The 22,986-nt window shown below is 41.4% G+C and overlaps 1 protein-coding gene across 2 annotated transcripts in view; it reads left to right on the forward strand.

Annotated features, from left to right (window-relative positions):
* Positions 1-10,446: 10,446 nt before the first annotated feature.
* The window catches only part of FAR1 (fatty acyl-CoA reductase 1), a 41,711-nt gene continuing 29,171 nt past the window's right edge, over positions 10,447-22,986 (forward strand). For both annotated transcript variants that reach the window (XM_052810556.1, XM_052810557.1), the window contains exon 1: positions 10,447-10,569. The gene's annotated coding sequence lies outside the window, so the exon portion shown is untranslated. The remainder of the gene's footprint in view (positions 10,570-22,986) is intronic.

A 22,986-nucleotide genomic window follows, 5' to 3' on the forward strand; every position in this document is an offset into this window, starting at 1 on the left:
AGACCTGATTACTCTGCTTTACGAGTCAAGTCCTGTTAGTGAGTGTACAATATTGTAGCAGTGTTACAGCTGCAATTAAAAACTAAAGCATAGACTAGAGTGTCTTAAAAAGAAATAATTTCATGGCGGCAAGTGTTACAACAGTGCATTTGGTGGAGTTTAAGTTTACTGTGTTGCCAAGAATGTAACCTTATGGTCTAATATGGCTAATGTTAAGATGCAGATTAAGCAGCTCTCTACTATGTGGCTCAGCTGACTGTAATTTATCTGAACAAAGCACTTTTCAGTGTTAGAATTAATACAGTTCATTTCTTGATGAGAAATTAATCTTAACAGAGGTGTCTCAGCATCAGTGACATCTTGCAGCCGTGCATCATAAGCTTAGATTACATTGCTCAATGGCTGTAAACCTGCTCAATGGATATTAATGAAGATAATGACTACCAAACTAAGCCAATATTGTCTTTTCTCAATGTTACCCTATGTATGGCCAGTAGCAGACACTTAAGGATGAGTTAATTGCAAATACTAATCTTACACTCAGTGTTCATGGGCCCTCACTACCTTTTTTTGCTATTGCTGACTTGTGGCTCTATACAAATAAATAAGTTCATTACAAGAAGTTCCACAGTTTCTGAATGTGATCTCTCTTCTACTGCTACCATTATTTTTCTAATTTTTAATTTCTAATCATATTCCAGGTCATACCACTCAATAACTCACATGAGATTCTACAATCGGTCTTAGGCAGGTGGAAATAAAGTAAAAAAAACTGGGACCGTGCCTAAGAGCCAGAAGATGAGCACATACCAGATTGATCCTTTCTTCTTTGTGCTGCTATATCTGCTGCAGTATCACTTAGGGATAGTTTCCAGGCTCTGTCCAGAGATGCTGGCAAAGTAACCATTTCACAATAGCAGTAGGCAATCACTTCAACATAACATTTGCTTCATCATGATGTAGTTTCCTAAGGTAGGATTTGCATTCGTCCTTACTTTAATGTGTGTTTGCCATGGTTTAACCCCAGCCAGCAACTAAGCACCATGCAGCCACTGGCTCACTCCCTGCTCCGCAGATGGAGAGAGAATCGGGGTGGAGGGGAGGGGGGAGGACAGGACACAGATGACCGTGTGGGTTGAGATAAAGACAGTTTAATAGGACAGAAAAGGAAGGGAAAATACTACTACTACTACTACTAATAGAATATGCAAAACAAGTGATGCACAATACAATTGCTCACCACCCGCTGACTGATGCCCAGCCAATCCCCAAGCCTCAGTGCACCCCAGCCAACTCCCCCCAGTTTATATATGGGCATGACATAATATGGTATGGAATACCCCTTTGGCTCGTTTGGGTCAGCTGTCCTTGCTGTGTCCCCTCCCAGTTTCTTGTGCGCTCCTAGCCTCCGCTGGCCAGGCAGTATGAAAAGCTGAAAAGTCCTTGAATTAGTATAAATGCTGCTTAGCAACAACTAAAACATTGGTGTGTTATCAGCATTGATCTCATCCTAAATCCAAAACACAGCACTATACCAGCTACTAAGAAGAAAATTAACTTTATTCCAGATGAAACCAGGACAGTGTTACAGCCTGGTATCTTCAGCAGGGATCTTGTTCTCATTCATCTGTTGAAGATGCAATTTGCTATGAGTATGAGGCTGTTCTTACGGGCTATTTGTGTTATGCCAGCCTGAAATCCTTCATGAATAACAATTTTGCTCAGTAACATAACTATATCACATGAGTGCTGACAGTGCAGCTGTGAGATAAGACATGTATTTATCTGCATCCCATTCAGGGATTCACAGTCAAAATAAAGGAAAGTTTCCATATTTCTTCATTTCCATGCCTGGTGGCTTTTCTAAACACCTTTCTCCACTTCCACTGTCTGAAAAGTCAATGGCACGTCACAAATCCATTCAAGATTCAAGTGTCATGTCAACAACTCCATTTGGTGTTGGTAGCCAGTCTTCAGCTCTTCCTCATCCATCTACACATCTTCATGTTTGAAATAATTTTCTCTGCCCTACTTTCTGTTGCCTTTCCCCCCTTGCTGATGCCCTTCTTTCTTTCATTACTTTTCTTTTTTTGCTCTTTATCTACTTGCTTCTGCCATGTCAACAGCTATATTTCCAAGTTAAGAGACTTTTCAGAGAGCTGCAACCAGGAGCCTTAAGAAAATGATACTCCTTTATGAATCTGTGTCAAGAGAAAGCCACACGTTTCTTGGGTAGCAGGATTACCCCATGGCAGTTTCGGGGGGTTGGTAACCTCACAACAACTGCTGGGTTTGAGAGGACTGTTGCCTCAATAAATTTGAATGAACAAAGGCAGTGTTCTAGAAGATCAAGTATGATAACTACACTTTGGGGCCACACAACAGATGCAGCAATGACAGAGAGCTTGAAGACATCCTCAGATGGGAATACCCTACCAAGCTGGCAGCTTATCTGGGCTTCTGCACCCTTGGTCCCATGGTCACTACACAGGACAATGTGGAATACTGTGCACCTTCCAGCATTGCTCTGGGTATCCAATTCCTAATCCCACAGAAAACTCTGCAAGGGATATATCTTTAACTTTCTCCCCACCACAACCAGCATCAGCAGCTCCTTGTACTAGAACACCTGATTAAAATCAAAATAACTGTAATACTTTTTGAACGTGTCTCTAGGGTAGAAAGCATGGGGCTTCTGGTGGAATAACAGCAATTAGCTCAGAGCTGTGGAGAAGTAATATACATAGCTGACCTGATCACAAGACCATAGTTCTCTGTGCTATCCCAGCAGCACAGAGTTTGCACAGGCAGTAGCATTGTATGAGCAAACTGATGGCCAGCAGTTGCGATACACCTTGTCTGCACTCAAAGGCCTCACCCAGTAACTATCATTGGGGTCAACTGAACAAGCAGCAGTTTTTTGACCCACTCTTCATTCAGTGCAGGCTACAAAAAATAAGGGATCCCAATTCTCTGCTCTCTTTCTCCTCCTTTGCAGATGCCTCTTACCATTCTGCATTGCCCTGCTACAGGCATCCACAGGAGACTTCACAGGAGACACAGTCTCTTAGGACACCATGCTGGCAATGGCATTGAGGCAACTTATCACTACTAGGTGGATCATCATCTTCAGAACTTGACTTCACCCATCCCTCTCATCCGATAGTCAAGGCAGAAATAGCTCTGTCCCAGTTCTTCCAATACTGAAACCTGCTCTTGAGAACCCGGGCATTGTGCAGACAGAGATCATAGGCAACAGAACAGTGCCCTGTATTTGACAGGCTTGCTTTTCTCACCTCTGCGTATTCCTCTGATGAAGAGGTGCCTCAGCACTGATTGCTTCAGTCTTCTCATCTGCCCCAGTCATGCCAAGTTGCAATGAATGTAATGCAACATTATCAATCAAAGGATAAAAGATCCAATAAAAAACAACAAACTGCAAAATTTTGAAACACTGATTATATGACTGAAGAAGAAATATTTTATTTACAGCTGAAAGCATGAAATGGCTTATTTTGAACAGAGTAAACATGGTAAATACATTAATTATTTTGAACCTACAAAATCAGAAACACTAAGCTAAAAAGAAATCACTTTGGAGAAAATACCATTGAGATAGGATGTTCTGCTTATATTAAAGGATATTTTTAAACTGCTTAATAGAACAACAGCAAAAATTATTAATTAATCATTGTGAGCAATAAGAAAAGAACTTGTATAGTTTATAAAATTATACAGATAGAGAAATGGCTGTTATTGTTTATGTGAGCTAGATGTTAATTGTGTGTAATCAGTCCTCCAGGACAAATTATGAAGCTTATGCAAAAAAAGGGTAACTAAAACAGAAATAGAAGGGAGAACTGACCATGAATTCAAAGGTATCAAATCTCAGGGTATGTTATGTAATTACTAAGCAAAAGAAGTAAGCAGATTTCAACATTTTGACATGGAAAACCAATAAATAAGATAAAGAGGAAAAGTGAAGCATGAAATGAGCTGACACAAAAGGAAATGGCTATAAGTAATGTTGACGTGGATACATGCTAATGAAATTCACTGATAAAGTGAGGAAACATCATTAACACAAATAATTAATGATTACCAGTTAGAATTAATACTAAAAGAGCCTATAGCCTAGACTAATAGAAATGAGAAGAAAATTTCATTTATATAGAAACGTGTAGTTTTGTGCTTGGCCAAATAACACTATGTGCTAGAACCTCAACAGTTTGACATGACAGAAGAGGAAAACAAAATATACTCATCAAAGTCACACTTTTTATGAACTGCTGACAAGAGGTAGTTTTGAGAAAAACAAATATAAGCCTAAGCTGCCATCAAGAGATCTGTTTTCAATAGAGGTATGAAAATATTTTTGCTGTGTAAGATCTCGGTGAAACTTCATCTGGAATATTGTATTACAACAGAAAATTTCAATGACAAAGGAGAGAAAATATCAAACACAAATATCACTAATATTGAGATGACAGGACTCAGCACAGTAGCAAGTATAGTTAAGAGGTGTTTTAATCAGTTTTTTCAAAATAAGGAGTATGAAATTAGGTTTCATACTTTGGATCTCACAACGGGTATTTCTGCTGCTTTTAAGTGATGCAGCAAGAATGCAAAAGGTGAAATGATGTTTGTGTGTAGTCATGCAGCAAAGGATAAGAATCAGCGGACAGGAACCTTATACAGTTCAACAAAGGGAAATGCAAAGCCCTGCACTGTAGAGGAATAACCCAATGCACCAGTACAGACTGGGGACCAACCAGGTGGAAAGCAGCTTTGTAGAAAAGGCCCTGGGGATCTGGGTGGACAGCAGATATACCATGAGCCAGGAATGTGCCCTCATGGCAAAGAAAGCAAACATCCTCCTGGACTGCATCAAGAAGAGCATTGCCAGCAGGTCGAGGGAGTTGATCCTTCCCATCTACTCTGCACTGGTGAGACATTTCTGGGGTCCCAGTACAAGAGAGACTGGGACATACTGGAGTGAGTCCAGCTAAGGCCCATGAAGGTGATCAAGTGACTGGAGCATCTGTCATGCGAGGACAGGCTGAGAGAGCTGGGACTGTTCAGCCTGGAGAAGAGAGGGCTCAGAGGGATCTTATCAGTGTGTGTAAGTACCTGGTCAGGGGAGCGAAGACGGAGCCAGACTCTTCTCATTGGAGTCCAGTGATAGGACAAGAGGCTACAAACAGAAATACAGGAAATTCCATTTAAACAAAAGAAAAACACTTTTTTTTTCTTTTGTGAAGGTGGTCAAACCCTGGCACAGGTTGCCTAGTGTCCTGGTTTCAGCTGGGATAGAGTTAACTGTCTTCCTAGTAGCTGGTATAATGTTATGTTTTGGATTTAGTATGAGAAGAATGTTGATAACACTGATGTTTTCAGCTGTTGCTAAGTAGTGTTTAGTCTAAAGTCAAGGGTTTTTCAGCTTCTCATGCCCAGCCAGCAAGAAGGTTGGAGGGGCACAAGAAGTTGGGAGGGGACACAGCCAGGGCAGCTGACCTAAACTGGCCAAAGGGGTATTCCAGACCATGTGACATCACATCTAGTAGAGAAACTGGGGGAAGTGGGGCGGGGGATCGCTGCTTGGGGACTAGCTGGGTGTCGGTCGGCGAGTGGTGAGCAATTGCACTGCACATCATTTGTACATTCCAATCCTTTTATTATTACTGTTGTCATTTTATTAGTGTTATCATTATCATTATTAGTTTCTTCTTTTCTGTTCTATTAAACCGTTCTTATCTCAAGTGACGAGTTTTACTTCTTTTACCGATTTTCTCCCCCATCCCACTGGGTGGGGGGGGAGTGAGTGAGTGGCTGCGTGGTGCTTATTTGCTGGCTGGGGTTAAACGACGACACCTAGAGAGGATGTAGAGTCTCCGTCCTTGGATACTCAAAACCCAGCTGGACACAGCCCTGATGAACCTGCTCTAGGCGGCCCTGCTTTGAGCAGGGGGGCGTGGACTAGACAATCTCCAGAGGTCCCTTCCATTCTATGATTGAGCGATTTAGTAATCTTTAGTGAATATACATTGTAATCCTAACAGTTGCTACCAAAACCCAATGAATTAGCACATTAGCATGGAAAACACACAGAAGGTAGCAGAATGCATTCAATTGCAAACAACATATTTGTTACCCATCCAGTTTGTACACCGATACCTGATATGCGTTAAATATATTCAGGATTAAATTTAAAAAACACTCGTAACACTAAATAAGTATGCTCTATCAGTTAATTCATTAGTAAAAGACAAAAGCAGCACTAGACCAAAAGCCATATTAGTTCTTTGGAGAATAACATTGTAAGTTTCCTCTCATGAGGTGTTTGCTCTGTTTTGAATCCCAAGATACCTTTAAATATTCTAACTAGCTTTAATACACAGCTGAAAATAAGTTCCTGGGCTTTTCCTAAACTGGTTTAACTAGTTTTGATCACACCCTTATCATTGAACCATAGTAACTCAAATTAGAAAACAAATACTTTTAATTGTATTAGTTACTGCTCATACAAAGCCCTGGTTTTGAGCTTCTGTAGAACCTGTATCTTTCGTACCACAGCACATACAGAAGTAAGTCTGCAAATTCTGGCCTGTATTACTGTGACTGGAATGCACTGTAGCTCGAGGATAAGAGCTGTTAATGCTCATAACAGTGTAAATACACCCTTTATAAACACCTCCTTTAGGTATGGCTGTTAACTCCTATCAGCATGAGCACAAATGAAATATTAGGAGTGTTAGTTTGCTGAACAGAAACTGCTTGTGCGCATACTTCCAGCAGCACAGAAAGTAAAATTTGTATTGACTAATCTTTTCATTAAATGGGTTGCATTTAGCAAGAAATAGAAGTGAGCATCCATATAGCCCTCACAAGTAACTACCTTGTGGTAAATACATGCCTTCATTTATGCAAAAAACCCCCACCCTTCATAATATGTCCACAGCTGACTGAAATAAAGATACATGACTACTCTTTGTGAGGTATATAGTGATGAAGTTATGCACAGAGAAACAAAATTTCTATATGAACACTGTGTTCCTGTAGCATGGCTGTGATTTCTAGTGCTACTTCACATTTTTGGTCTGGCACTTGTCCTCTCTCACTTCTGCCAGTGACACCTTTTCCAGTTTCCAAAGCAAGGAGACTGGGGAACCTAGGCCAGGCAGTGGATGCAAAATTAAAGATTTCTATGAGTTGGTCAATAAAAGGCACAACGTTCTTACAACTGTTGGCCTCACTCAAAATTGGAGAGACACAATGAAGTAATCTCTGGAAGATTCCTGTGAATGAAATAACCTGCTAATATTGCTTAGAAACATGGACCAATTTAAAGACATGAACTGGATCTCTTTTTTTTTTTTTTCCTGATTTTGAGTATGTAGGCATTTGTTTCATACTCTCACAGATAACAAACCAAGATTTGGCCTTGCAGGCACTTGTAGTTATTTACCTATAGATTTCTATAAGCTTGTGTCACACTACCTCTTTGTGTTGGGTAATAGCGTTTCAAATTCTTTTTTTTAATATTAGCTAATGCAAGTCTCTGTTGGGTTTTTTAATAATTTATTCAGCATTCCCAGACTGGAGCACTTTTGTGTTGATATCTTCTCGGTTTTTCTGGTGATGAAAAATTCACAATGCTACCTTGAATAACAAGTTTGGTAGGTTCTTTAAGCAACCATATGTTACTACATCAAAATGCAAAGGCATCGTGATACTGCATCACTATGATGTTTTCCTGCTGCTAAATAATTTAGGAGGGATGAATTAATTGTGACTTTGAAAGAGTAATCTGGAAAAAAACCAGATCATTATGTCTCACAGTATCGCCACAATTTCTGAGGCTCTTGAGATCCTGAAGAAGTTTTACAGTGTTGTGAACTCAGCTGTATCATTGCGATACTCTGCTTTACGAAGTCATTTTGTCCTAGTGCAGTGTAAGACTGATCCAGACAAATAATAGTACGTTGCAACATGTTGGTATTTGGAGTTCACTGAGCAGAACTGTATACTTCACCGATGATCAACACAAACTGACAACAGTGTGCTCTGAATACTCTGTATTTATTTTACATTCTGATGGCATCTGAAATAATTTTGTGATACTGTGCTCTGCTGTGTTGCCATTAAGTCAGCTTGTGGTAATGCACATATTTGATGTATGATGATGGCACTGTGACCTTTTCATCAGAGGTACGGAGGTCACAGAATGCACAAAAATGAAGAAGATCTGTGACTTTCATGCTGTACTTTGCCACTCAGTTAGAGACCACACTGATTAGGTATTTTCAGCCTACAGAATACATGCTTGATAATTTTCACATGTATTTTTCTGGTTTTCCCCTATTCTGCCAAGAAATTGGGTTTAAAATCCTGATACCAACATGCTTTATTATTATTATAATCAACAATTTATATTGAGTGCATCAGTTAATGCACTGTCCTTGCATTATAACTTACCATTAATGAGCTATGACAATCATCAGATGATATGGCATTTGTTATAGACAAGGTTTAAAGCCCCACCATTTCTTAGCTGTTTTCAAAAATGAGACTGGACAAAATACACTGCTGTGCCACATTGAAATATTACTAGTAACTTCCCCATTACTTCCATTTGGTGTCACAGCCACATTTTACAAAGTGACTTCTGAAAAATGCAACCATATTTAACTTCTGTAATAATCTGAGGAACTTTAATTTGCATATACAGAATAGGGATATTTTAAAAATAAATTTTCTGAAGAGTTCACGTGCACCAACTGCAATTCTGCATCTGCATCTCTCTGCTGCAATGGACTCTTCCGTACTGGGGAATCTGAAATGAAAAAGCTTCATCCCTGTAGTCAGTAAGGCTGCCTACCGTATGTCAGGGTTTCACTAGAACCAAAAAGGAAATGGTGGTGCTGTAATAGTGTACAACGAAGTAGTAAAACCCTTCAGCAGGAATGTGGGAGATTTGGACTCAAAGTCTTTGCACTGCCTGAGTTGGTTTTCCTATACGGCAGGTGATTGGATAATGCTTCAGCTTCAACGAGCAGGTATTTTCTGAGGAATAGCGTCTTTGAAAAACTGTCTACTAACACTTATGATAAGGAATTATGTGATTCCAAGTGCCGTGTGAAGAAGTACTTAGGCACTAGGTTTAACTAGTATGGAGTAGATAAATCATGAGAATACACATCTTACAATAAGGATAAAATCATTATTGAATTGCTGCAGACTATGTCAGCACAGCTTCTGTTCTCATGGCCTGGATTAGGCAGAAGCCATTCTGAAAAAGTAACACGCAGTGGCATAAGCAAAGACTGTGTTTACAACAATTCTCATATAATACTTCATATGCACCGTAATCTGAATTAATATGGGTTGTGCAAGCTTATATAGGGTGTTTCCTAACTTTTGAATGCTTTTTTTTTTTTTTAAGCTGATGCATGTCCATCTGTGCAATATTTAGTTGTGAAACAAACGGCATATGGTGGCAGGACATGGCATAATGGCAGGTTTCTTTGTGGCCTAACAGTATTTGGTAACAAACGGTGAGGTAAGTGCAGCGCAATGATTTTTGTAGCACAGATAGGACGTTTATCAGGAATATGCCGGCAATACTGACCTTGCGCCAGTAACACTAGGCAGGGGCCTCGGGCATTTGGTTTGCAGGTGTAAGCCACTACAAGTTTCACCAGCGTTGCTGCTGTGGCAATGCCGGCCTAGTGGGAACGGCTCGCCTCTGCCCGAGACGGTCCCCAGCTCCGCTCACCACCGGCTTCGCTTTCGCGGAGGCCGCGGTTGCCTCCTGTAGCCCTTCTACAGCCCCAGTTGGTTCTGGACCTTTGGGCCCCCTTCAAGCGGAACCGACTTAAGAGTCTCCACACTCAAAAGTTTTAGAGATCTAACAGAACACAAGTGACATCACCGTGGCCACCGGCGGGTTGGTGGGCACCTCTCCCAGGCGTGGGAGGCACACGGCAGCCGTCCCCACGCGCGTCGGGCCCGCCTGTGGCCCGCGCGCGGCGCGGAGCCTCCAGCAGGCGGGGCGGGGCGGGCTCCCCCGGCGGCGGTGGAGCGGCTCCGCCGGCCGCCCCCGTCTAGCCTGGCGGCGGGGTGGGCCGGAGGCGGCGCGGCAGAGGCCGGGGGAGAGCGGGGGGGAGCAGTTCCACGGCGCGGCGGGGATGCGGGGCGGGGATGCGGGCCGCGGGCCGGCGGCATGGCGGCCCTCGGCGGGCGGGGGGCGCGCGCGAGTCCCCGATCGCCGCGGAGGTGGGGGGGGGGAGGGCGCGCGCGCGGACTTGAGGCCGCTCCCCCCGCCGGCCCCCCGCACGCGCCCGGCCGCCCCTCCCGCCGAGCCGCGGCACTGGGTGGGGCTCCTGGAAGCCGCCAACCCCCGGCGTCCTCGTCCCTCCGAGCGGCGGAGCGAGGAGCCAATAGGCGGGCGGGTACCGTGTGCGCAACGGCCAACGGGAGCGGCTCTGTTAGGACCGCTGCCCGAGCCCCTCAGAGCGGCGGGGCACGGCGCGGGCGGAGAGGCTCGGCGGGGGACGCCGCCCGGAGCAGGTTAGCGGCCGCCCGGGCTGCGGCGGGCAGTCGGGGCGAGCCGCTCCATCCCCTCCCGCGGCCCCGCGAGGGGGGCGCGGAGGGAGCCGGCCGCCGCCGCGCGTTTCCGGGAGGCTGCCGGCGAGGGGGGCGGGGGGGGAGGCGCTGGGGACGGGGAGCTCCGAGGCGCGTCGTGGTGGCGGGCAGGCGGGCAGGCCGGAGGCGCCTTACAGGCGGGGGAGCCCGGTTGCCGGCATCGATGCTTAGGGAGGGGGGAGAGCCCGAAGGCTTCTCCGAGCAACCGCGGTTGTCTCGGCGCCGCCGGGCTGCGCTCTCGCGTGGGCGAGGCCGAAAGCCCCGGAGTCCGCGGCGGCCCGCTCCGCCAGCCGCCGGGCCCGGAGCCGGCGGGTACCACCCATCTCCCCTTGCTCTTCCTCGCCCTCCCGCCCGCCTCTCTCTCCGTCTGCTCTGCCCTCCCGTCGCTGGATGGGCCTCTTGCGGGCAGCGGCGCGCCGGCTCTTCCTGCGAAGCAGCTCCGGCTTCTCCCAGCTCCGACCGTGCTGCCGCGGTAGTTCCCCTTTCTCGGAGCCCGGGTAGTTGCGGCTAGTGCAAAGAAAAGACCCCGAGTTTCTCTCCCGCTTAGAAGAATGTATGGGGAGGGGAACTGAGGTGGTCTGTTTCTTCAAACGGGAGTCCCTGTTCAATGGGTCCGTGCATCAGGAAATAGTAGAGGAGAGCTGTGATAGCTCTTGGTGTGTGCAGCAGCCCCTGACTCTGGGTAGAGGCTTGGACTCCTTGTGGAGCAGGAGCCGTGTGGATCCACAGAAAGACTTTCTTGAGTGAAGTTTAAAGTGTGCCTAATTGCAGAGATATGCTGGTTGGTAGCAAACTTGTAATTGAAACCAGCTTGAATCCCATGGAAGTAGAAACCTTTAATTTCATTTAACCTACTTCACAGCTTTAGCAGCTGAAAGTTTTTGTTATTTTAATAACTGTTTCAATAGTAATTAAACCAGAAGTGGAACATGTAGGAGTTTTACAATCTGTGACACCCATCTGTACTGTAGCAGGCTAGAATTTCTTGACCCCCAGCTTCCCTAATTTGTGTATCATATCTGTGCTTCATAACTGAAATACCATTATTTCAGCAATTTAGAGATTATGCATTAGGTATATATTTCTAGGATCTTTACTCTTCCATTTTTCTACCCTGTTTTTGGACCGTCCTCTCAAATATAGGTGGCTTAAAAATCAGCCATTTCCCCTCCCACAACTGGATATGAAAGACTTTGCAGTTTTTTTGTTCTTGTTTTGTGGGTTTTTTTTTTCCTCCTAGCTCTTGCAGAACTATAAAGTAATATGCCAATCTAGATCTGTAACTTTTTATTGCAAGTACTGAGTCTTTATTTACCTTATGCTGGACTGCAGGTCTAATGAAGCTTTACTAAAGACAATGTTAACGGTAAAAGCACAGTGGGGCAGTTGTTTTCCATTAAGTGTGGCTGTCTAATGTAGAGGTATGTTTTGGACGTAAGTATTTTTCCTTCCTGTAGTTACAAAAAACTCAACCTGTCAACATCTTAATCATCCTAAGCAACTGGCAATAAAAAGTTAGCATTGAAGCAAAACTGTAACTTTTATAATAGCAAAGGATTTCTCCTCATTTGGTATTCAGTGTTCCTCAGACTTTGAAAATGTACAGGATATCTACTAGCCAGATGTGAGCAGAGAGCATCATTAAGTGTCAGTTTTATAGTGCAACTCCTGACGGTATGCTGTGATTCTGCTTAAGAGAGTCATCTTTGAAAGTTGAAGTAACAGATGTCTTGAAATACCTGTACTAGTGCTTCTCCTGCAAATGGGAGAATCAGTCCATCCATAGAACCTCTTAGCTCCTGAGAGGTCAAACTGAATCTCCTCCTGACTACTATAAAGCAAAGGGTCCTTTGTCATCTTCCTGTGTCTGAGTTCTAGCTCTTGTAGGATCTCACAGTTCCTTACAAGCACCGTGCTTCCAGTGCTTGGAAGGGATGTATGATAAACTCAAATGGTTATACAGCAATTTGAAAGTTTAGGCAAGTGCTAGAAAATGTGTTAGATGTCGTTGAAGACATAGCTGTATCATTGCAGTGATTTCAGGTTTGGCTAGCTTCTCCAGCCAGAAATTGTGTGTCTTGTGCGCGTGTTTGGGTTTTTTGTCACAAAATACTAAGGTTTGAGGAGGGTCTGTGTTCAGTACAGTATGCCTGTTACTTGTCTGCAGAAAGCCGAGCTGCTAGGTAACTTAAAAAAGGAAACAAAAATTTCTGAAGAGGAACCAATATCATCAAAACTTGTACTTGGTTAGCTTAGTACTTTGTCTGTAGCTGGAGGACTTACCATCATTTAACGGCTGGGCATGGTTAGTACCTTCATGTACACGCATAGTGTTTCTCCCAGTTGCTAATTCTGAGCCTTGCAGTAATACAGTCCTCCAGCTATGCTTTATTTAGCCTCAACACTTTTAAATTTTGGAAGCTGCAAACAGTCCTAACAAATACTGTCTCTCTGAATAGACGAAGTATTCCTATTTGCCTTTTTTTTTTTTTTTCCTTCTGAGTGTCTTCAACCCAGGATTTACAGTGAGGCCCTTTTAATAAACTGTTCTTTTTTGTCTTTGTGTTGTGGTTTAACCCCAGCCAGCAACTAAGCACCATGCAGCCACTCGCTCACTTCCCCCCCACCCAGTGGGATGGGGGAGAGAATTGGGGAGGAAAAAAAAGCCTCACGGATTGAAGTAAGAACAGTGTAATAGAACAGAAAGGAAGAAGATAATAATTATAATAATAACAATAATAAAGTGACAGTAATGATAATAAAAGAATTGGAATATCCAAAACAAGTGATGCACAATGCAGTTGCTCACCACTCGCTGACCGATGCCCAGTTAGTACCTGAGCAGCGATTTGCCCCTTCCGGCCAGCTCCCCCCAGTTTATATACTGGGCATGACATCACATGGTATGGAATATCCCTTTGGCCAGTTTAGGTCAGCTGCCCTGGCTGTGTCCCCTCCCAACTTCTTGTGCCCCTCCAACCTTCTTGCTGGCTGGGCATGAGAAGCTGAAAAACCCTTGACTTTAGACTAAACATTACTTGGCAACAACTGAAAACATCAGTGTTATCAACATTCTTCTCATACTAAATCCAAAACATAACACTATACCAGCTACTAGAAAGAAAATTAACTCTATCCCAGCTGAAACCAGGACACTTTGTTAAGCGTTTTCCAAACTTTCTCAAAGAATGTATGGTGTACCTATTACTTTCTTCCTTTGGGTGTGGTTAGAAAGACTATGCTTAGTAGATCTTCCTAAGCTGCCATTTGGTGTTGGTAGCTATATATCACTGCATCATGCCAACCTTTTCATGTCATTGTTCAGCTTGATGTTTGTAAATTTGTAGGGCTTCTTGTGCAATAGGCATAATTGATAGATCCAAATAATACATCTGTTATTGTAAGATCAGAGCCGTTAGCATCTACATGATCAGTATCAGCTACAGGAGTGGAGTAAATACCTCTGCCTTTCTGAGAAGGAAGAGAGAGGCTTCATGCATCCTGCTTAATTGGTCTTCACTTCTATTTGTCCTGTTTGTAGGACAGGTGGGCAATCTGTTAGTAGAACTTGCTTTGAGTATGTATGTGTTTAAGCTATTTTTAAAAGAGAAGAAAGTTGTGAAAATGGGCTTTTCATTTCTTTCACAGGGTTTTGTTCTACATGTATTGAAAAAAAGTAAAGGTAAACTTGTGTGGTTTGGTTTTTTTTTTTTCTTAAATGAGGTGATTAGGCTTCAAATACAACTTGATAGAGCAGTTGTCAGATGAGTTATTTTTAGGTTTCAGAAGAATTGTTGGGAATTTCTGCAGGAACATAATGGGAAAGGAAATATCTTTATTGATTTGCATTGGAAAGCCATTGAATTGCACCATGTAAAGATGTTATATTTTTTGACTGTGGTTTTGCATGAAGAACTTTGAAATGGCTCACCTAAACATTAAGGAGTCATGTTCTTGGCTGCAGCTGTGGAGGACTTGACTGAAGATTTTAGAACTCTTCCTTAAAATTAAACTCTTTTTACAGCTGTTTGACAATCAGCTCACCAGCTGTGAGCATGCTTACTATGGGTGTCCTTTACTACAAAGGCACTAGAAGTTGGGATTTGGAGAACCATGATCAAGGGCATTTGAGGATTTTCTTACAGAAGTCTAGTTAGTGAATTAGTACTAAACATTCACTTGTATCTGTCAAATAATGCTCCCCCTCACCCCTACCCTGTAAATCTTAAACTACCTGAAACTCTTCAGTTGACAGGAGCTGAGAGGATCAGCAAAGTTTGTCATTTTGGATTTATTTTCAATTGTAAAAGCTATGGGAAAGAATGGAAGGAGTCCGGAAGTGTTGATTTCTAGGATTTCAAATTCATTGTGTAATGACTGCTGTAAAATGTGACTCAAGCCTTCTAACTCTGTAATAATATACATTATTTAAAACAAGGGAGGAATGAGACTTGGGATTTTTTGTTCTGGATGACGTATTCTGATTGTAAATGCTTTGTTAATAAATTTCATAATATGTGGCAAGGCAATTCTAGTAAAATACTAGCTCAGATGGCTTATCTTGTCCTTCTGATGTTTTGAACAGAATGTAATTGCAGGTGCAGTTTTTGGGCAGTTAATCTTTGTGCTGTCTGATCAATACGAGGAATGTGAATCTGGGTTTTAATTACCTAGATTTGTCTCTTAACAGTGAAACTAGGCAAAATGATGAGCCACTTGAGTGTCATTTGTTATACCCCACCCTCCTTCTACTTGGTGTTTGGCTTTCCCCTCCCAGCAAAATGACAGTATCACAGTAACAACTGGAGCAATAATCATCCTGCTACTGCTAAGGCTTTTCCTGGTGATAACCTGGACTGGATATCAACCTACTCGTGTGAAGGCTAAATTGTTGCTTTTGGCTTATTTTCTTAATGCAATGAATAAGAGTTGAGTGATCTTGTAGCTTTAGCAGTTTATGTAGTAGTCAACTGTGAGTGTTACTCTTATGTTGTAGGTAGGTTCTTCAGACAGGTTTTGTTCTCCTTTCGGGTTAACTCGAGTCACGATTTATGCAGCTACCTTGATAAACAGTGAGGCTTTATCTTGTAATCTTTCTGTAACCAAAAGCACAAGTGAGATTTCTAATGCAGATTTCTAATTAACTTGGGTAAAATGATCTGGAACTATGATCCTGTTCAGCAAATCTTGAATCTGCCTGCCTCTTGTTTTCTTAAAACTTGTTTGAAAGCTCACTGGATACAAGTGTTAAACATGTTTCCTCGTGAACTGGAGATGGACTATAGTAAATGTTCTGATGTGGTATGTGCTTTACTGTAATAGCTTAATTCCTGAACTGATCTATGCCTTCTGTGCAACTTCAAAAAATGAGATTAATTATGCCAAAAGAGATTTTTTTTTTCTTCAATGTGCACTTGAAGACTAAGCTCAAACAGTAAACAATTCAGAAAAACATCAACTTGCAACCTAATTATAAAGGGATAGTAAAAACCTTTTACTTTGTTCAATTCATTTTCAGAGGAGGGACTTACTATAAGAGAAATGTAATCACAGCAAAGCAAGGGGCCACTCTAGTACTTTGTAAACAGAGTACTTAGTACTCAGAAGTAATTTCAAAGTCATCTGGTACAGAATCCCTCTGAATAGAAGCATAAGTGAATGGAAGCTGTGGTAAAAATCTGAATTTTGGCTGAAAGAAGGTATGTGAACACATGGTTACACAGATACTTCTTATGTACATGCATCGAATACCTCTAATGACAAAGTTCTGCTGAGATCAACTCAACAGTGGCCAGGTCAGGTTCCCCTCTGTAAGGCTAAGGGATTAGAAGGGGTTAAAGACTCCATGATTTCAGGCACAGCCCTGACTTCAAAGTACCTTACTTTCACAAAAGTGTCTTAAAATGGCAAATGAAATAGTTTGTGGGTTGGGCTGAGTTCTGCTAATAAATTACTGGGTGGTCATGAGTTAGCCCAAATTCACAGTCTTCCTAAAGCAATCGAGTGAATGCTGTGCTTGTTTTTTGTCATTGTTGTCTTAAAGGACGTTACGAAACTACTTCAATGTCTGGTATCAATCTAGATTTTAGTCTCAAAATGCTGTAGTGCTGTTAAATAGTTCATGTGCAGTATTGGTTAAGTCTCCTCCAAATCAATTTAATAATGCTCCTTACGTTGAATGTATATATTGCCAGAGGTAGTATTATATCCAGGAGGAATGTAACTTGAACATACAGTTCAGGAAAAACTTTCAGTGTCTAGCATATTTCTGTGAATATGCTGAATATTCTGTTAAGAATAGTGAGGAGAAGTATTGTTTTTTTAAAAGCAAGTCTATTTTATTTGTGGACATAAGTTATGTAACAGTTATGTAAACTTTGACCTAACTATATTAGTTACTCTAACTGGTATTGTGTTTCAATAGATAAATGATTTAAAGTGGACAAATCTTTTCATTGGTAGTAGGTTAGTCTCTTTGAACATCTTCAAGATTGAAGAATATAACTAGTTTGACATGTGTATTCTTATTTTTCAGAAATGCTCTAATATACTGAGTGCTGGCCACAAGTTGGGCATATACCACATACAGCTTTGGGTCTTCTGGTGGCATTTATACTGCAGTTGTGATGACTTAGGTATAATCTTTTGGATTTATTTAGTTTTGTTGCGATTCACTCGTTTGTAGAGATCATCAGTAAAGGCATGTTGGTATACATGAGAGAACTTACTATTACCCGGAATCCACTCCTGTTACTTGTCTGGAAAGAGAGTAGTGAGACACTTAACCACCTGGCATACTACCAGGCATAAGCCAAAGACTGGCTAGCTAATATTAAATTAGTGGACCCATTTTGATAGTTCTTCAAAACTCAGTTGTTCTAATTAGCTTCCAAACCTGGCAATGTGTTTTCCAGCTCCTGGAGATGTGTTAAATTTTCTTGGCAGATTTATCCTGCAGGGGACTGTGGCTTATAGCTAGTAAAGAAAATGACCTTGCAGAGAGTAGATAAGAATGTTGATGAAGTCTAAAATGTGGATAAGCTTGTCTTTCTGCTAGCTGTGGGAAGAATCACAAATCTTCCACGTGATTGTGAAGTTTGGAATGGCTATGCTTTAAGGTTAGCTTACACCAAAAGCAGTTTACAACAGGAAATACTCTGTTCCATCCTTTCAGTCTCTACTCGTATTCTAAAACAGTATCTCTCACAGATAAGGTTTCTCAATGGCTATAACCTTGGACCGTGAAGACAAACAAACTGTCATCCTTTGGTGATATGCTGGATAGGTATTGTCCAAATAGGGCAGATCATTGACCCTTGTGGTGGTTGAAAATGTGGACATTTTGCTGATAGCATTCATTGATATACTTTTGTGGAAGCAAGGCACCAAATGAAATGAGACATGATACCATGATATGACCCAGGCTTGTCTTTCTGGCAGTAACCTTGTTTAGATGAGTTAAATATTACTTCCTTTGTTGCCTGAATCTCTCCAGTCTCTCCAGTTCTTAGATTTTTTTTTTTTTTTTTTTTTTTTTGGCTTGCTATAGTGTCCTTGCAATGTGGCAATTGAAGCTCTAGATGAGGGACTTCTGTAATGATTTGGATGCATGCATGTGTGGTGTTTAAAAATATTTGGTGCATTCAGATTTGATGTCTAGATGGACTTAATCTCCTGATCATACATAAACAAAGTGCTTCTTCCACCTTACTTTTAGACTTATTTCCATTGTACTGCTGCTAGTACTGGGCTCAAGCTGTCGGAGGGAAAGGGGGAAATCAGTTTGTCAGGCTGCATTTTTGCAGAACTTTGTAGCTTGTCGCTGACACTTCAGAGGTTGGGAAATACATGTTTTCTATTTCATGTGAGTGATAATCTCAATATGACTGAATTTGGAGGGAGCATGTTGTTGACCTAATGTTTGTCAGTGATAAACTAGAAAACCAGACCATTTAATCTCAAACAAGGACATCCATGCACACTCTTTCTAGTTGCTGGATTTAGCATTTAAATGTTCAGTGGAACTGCAGCAGGCTTTCCTGGCACTTGGAAAGCAAATCTTTAAGCATCTTGATCTGTGTTTGGACAAATGTGAGGATTGATCTTTTTCCTGTTAAAAACAGGATTGTCCTTGTTTCGAGAGTTGGAGACTTCTGTTTGAAGCAATGAGTTAAATATTGCTGCAGTAGCTCTGAAGGCAAACAGAGCTGCCGTTGTTTGCTCCATAATAGCACTTGCTCAGCCTCGGACACTAGAATATTTTACAAGATGGGGAATGTTGGCTAGGGTCCTGGAGTGTGGGGTTTTTTTACTGAAGTGCTTAGGAGCTCTAGATTTGTCAAAGGACAGCACCCTTCAAATAAGCAGTATCTTCAAAGTGTCACCATTGGTTTAGCCCTGAACCTGTGAATTCAGAAGTATCCTGGCATTAGTTTCTCTGTAGCAGCTTAACAGAAGCTTTCTCTACCAAAGGCTGTTTGTCCCTACAAGTCATCTGGTAATTTTGATCATCCCTGTTCTAGAGAAAGAATTCTTTACAGAACTCTTACTAATCCTTTCAACTGTCAGTTTTGTTTTTTTCTTGACTGTTACTACCTATTAGCTTAAAAAGTAGCTACGATACAGGGATTCAGATATTCCAAGGTGTGCATTAGACAATTTTGTATTTGATAGGAGTTATCTGTCTGCGTGTTTGAAGAGGCATCTGTTAACAGGTCACCAGATAACTGGTGGAAATATGTATTGCTGGTAAATAGCTACAATTCAGCAATTGCAAACATGCAACAGGTTGCACTCTAAAACTAGATAAAACAATTGCTGACACTTAAATATCAACCTTAAAATGCTAAATTTGATTTTGCTGTGTTGTCTTGGAAGGTAGGTATTTTTTTCTGGACCTACTCCAGCTTGTTACGTGTTGGTGGTCAAATTAAATTTCCACTGGGAACCACATATTTCTTAACTGTTTTTTAAGAACGCTGTATGATGTAGTTCTTCAGTAATTTGCTGCCACAAAGAACTTTAACATATTACCTGTGTTACCTTTTATACATGTGAGAAGCCTCTTCTGAGTTTGAAATCAGGAGTTGCCAGCAATGCTATGCTAACTGCCATGTGGAGATGCATTCTCAGAGAAGGCAGGGAAGGGTAGGTACAGAATGGGAACACTCTTTCCCTTTCCTTTGGTTGAGATGTCCTACTAGAAAGCCTAAAACACAGGCTGCTGATTTCAGACTTACTTTGTTCACACCTGGATTCCATACATGGTGTTTACCCTTAAGTCAAATTTGGTGCTTCTAAGCAGTTCCCTCATAATCCCAGTGTTTATTGCTGTAACTTTGGCAGCAATGTGTGATTCTGAAAAGGTCACCAGCTCTGTTTTCTAGCTGGAATATTCTACAGGAATGGAAGTAGAAGACAAACTTAGTGTGGAAAATTTTAATGAATAAAGTCTACCAGAGGCTAGTTGTCAGAGAGCAGTGTAAAGGAAAATGGTGTTGAGAGTTTCTCAAAGGAAATGTTTCTGTTGATCCTTTAAAAAAAAAAAAAAAATTGGCCTGCAAACACACAAGTGTTGCTGCCTCTCAAGTGTGAGTGCGAGTATTTATGTATGTTCATGGTTTTTTTAACTGAACCCATTTCATCATTATACTTAATCATAGCTTTGCATCTGGATATTTTGTAGGTCTGGTATTCTGTAAGAGTTTCAGGAGAATAATTATATTATTTTTCATCTGATATCAACCTCATACTCAAAGGAGTATGGTCAGAAATAACCGAAGCAGGAAACTTTCTGATCTATTCTGGCTTCTAGTTTTCTTTGCATTGCGTGACCCTAAATATTGTCAGATTTTTTCAGTTAGCTAAAAAGCTGGACCATAGCAACACAGGTATTTCTACTGGCAGCATAACTTTTTTCATTGTTTTAGGTTTTAGAAACGGATGTTGGACTGCAGCCCATGTACTGGGTGTTGTAGTAAGGTTCATGTGTTTATGTAGCCAGAGGCTGTCTCTCCCCATGTGAACAGGCCTCCAGACTGAGGATACAGCATTATGTCAGAAGTAGTATTAAGCCTTCCTTTGAGGAAGGGCAAGTGAACTGATGGTATTGAAGTACTGTCATAGAGTCTTAAGGGGTAAAAAATATGAATTATGGTTAGGCAGGTAAATTAGTAACAAGATTATGTAGGAATCATAACAAAACTGGATCTTGGTGACAAAACCGGTGCAGCAATGATTGCATGAATTTTCTCTTCTCTCTTTGAGGGAACACAAGTCTTATATGTGGAAGCAAGCATGCAGATTTTTACGAGAAAATGGAGTTGAATGGTGTATGCAAAGACCAGGAAAAAAAAAAGTTATGAGGACATATTTGAATAACAGAGCATTAATTGTGACTTAAAGAGCCACAGTGGAGACAACAGGCCTGTATCTTACATTGAACAGGAAAAAATAACTCATAAGCATGCTGTATCTTGCTCTCCATGCTTTGTTGCAGGAGGTGTGCTTTGAAATTTGCATTAAAGTCTCTTAAAAATGTGGCAAAAGTGGTTTAACATAAATAGCTTTTTCCCTTCGTCCCCCTTTTTCAATCTCATCAACCTTCAAAGAAACAATTTTGGATGATGTGCTGTGGCCAATGGAAATAGTAGTGCTTGTTCTGTTCTAAACTTGCTACTGTATCCCATTACCAGTTTTTAGATGCCTTACTAGTAAATGCAGGAGCAAACCTTGTCAAAGAAGGGAGTCAAAGTAAGATTTGGAGTGTTGGACCAAAAACCATAAGACTTTGTACCCAGACTGCTGAAACTGGGGCTTGTGCAGGTGACAACTCATTTCTGGCAAGTAATCACTTAGAGCTTGTTCAGAGGCTTCATTGTGATATAAGCACATGAAAAGCACAGCAGTTGCTTTAATATGACAGATACTTGAGATGTAGATAAGTGTTCCAAAAATATTTACTTACTTTTCAGGCAAAAAGTGCAAATTAAGCCTGTAGTTGTTCACTCCTAACAATACACAAGATGTTGTATCCTTGATAAGTTCCTCCTTGCGGTAGCCTGCTGTTTCTTTTGAAAACATATTTAGAAGTTACATTCCGTTATTCTTGGGTGGTAGGTGAAGAAAGGCTCTCATCCTGTTTAGGTATTCAGTGTTGTGATTCTTACTTGCTTAAGAAACACTCCATCTGTGTTTAAGGAGACTCATTTTTGTTGGGTTTTTTTAGTGTCACGTTTTTATGGAATCTGCCCCTTTTGGTAGTGTTTTGGTCGTAATGGTTTGTGTGTGGATCTGCTATAGGAGACTAACTAGATTTTCACTACATCAGCTTATTATTTTTATAAGTCTAATTAGAAAGGTTGATAAAACATGGTGGAAGTGTATCCATATTCTACAGTAAAAGTAAGCCATTCAAGGGTTATGGTAACGATGTTGGTGTATTGGACCTAACAGAATGGCTTGAAGTTAGCCTGAGGCACAGGTTGAGTTCTAAAGGTCATAAAGGTCGTGGTCCAAAGACCAAATTAATGTGAGAAATAGCAGTATATTTGTCCTTAGAAAGTCTTCCAGTATCTAGAATTAGACATAATTTCCAAGGGATTGATTAAGGGAGGGGCAAGAAAATTCTCATAGCTAACTTCCGAACTGAAGCAACACCTACAACACTTTTTAGCTTTGTGCTGGATTTAAGTAACAATCCCTTGTGGCTAACTCAAATCTTTAGTTTGTGTGAGAATTCTGATCACTTATTTGGGGTAAAAAACCCAACAGACTTAATTGATGAAAAGGTTAGAAACCTGTACAATCTGTGGAACTGTATGGTTTTTTGTAATCAATATAAAACCAGCAGATCTCATACCGGGCAGCTAACTATACCTTCTCTCTGGCCTAGCATAATTTGTAGGAAGGCTCAGCCTAACACTGTCAGGGGTCTTTGCTGACACAGGCAAAATACCAGCAGGGCCAGCAATTGGCAGATGCCTGGCTCCCTGTCTTCTGTCAACATATTTGAAGTATCTACTTGTGATTATATTTTAATATGACCTTTAGTTTACGTGGAACAGCCACTTAGGGTGGTAAAGGACCATGCACATAGAGGTAAAAATAGACTGAAGTTGAGCTGTTTTCCTAGACTGAGTGGGTGAGTGTCTAATTCCTTAAGACACTGTTAACAGGGACAGTTTACAAGAGGATCTGGGATTACTGTAGTGACCCTGTGGGACTCTTTTGGAATGTGGTAAAAAAAGACATCTTTAAGTACTAGTTATAGGTAAAAAAAAAAAAAAAAAACAACAAACCGCTGTTAAGCATTTCTTTCAGGTACGAGACTGAATGTTTGCA

The sequence above is a fragment of the Harpia harpyja genome, chromosome 16 (genome assembly GCF_026419915.1).
Source record: "Harpia harpyja isolate bHarHar1 chromosome 16, bHarHar1 primary haplotype, whole genome shotgun sequence".
Lineage (NCBI taxonomy): Eukaryota > Metazoa > Chordata > Aves > Accipitriformes > Accipitridae > Harpia > Harpia harpyja.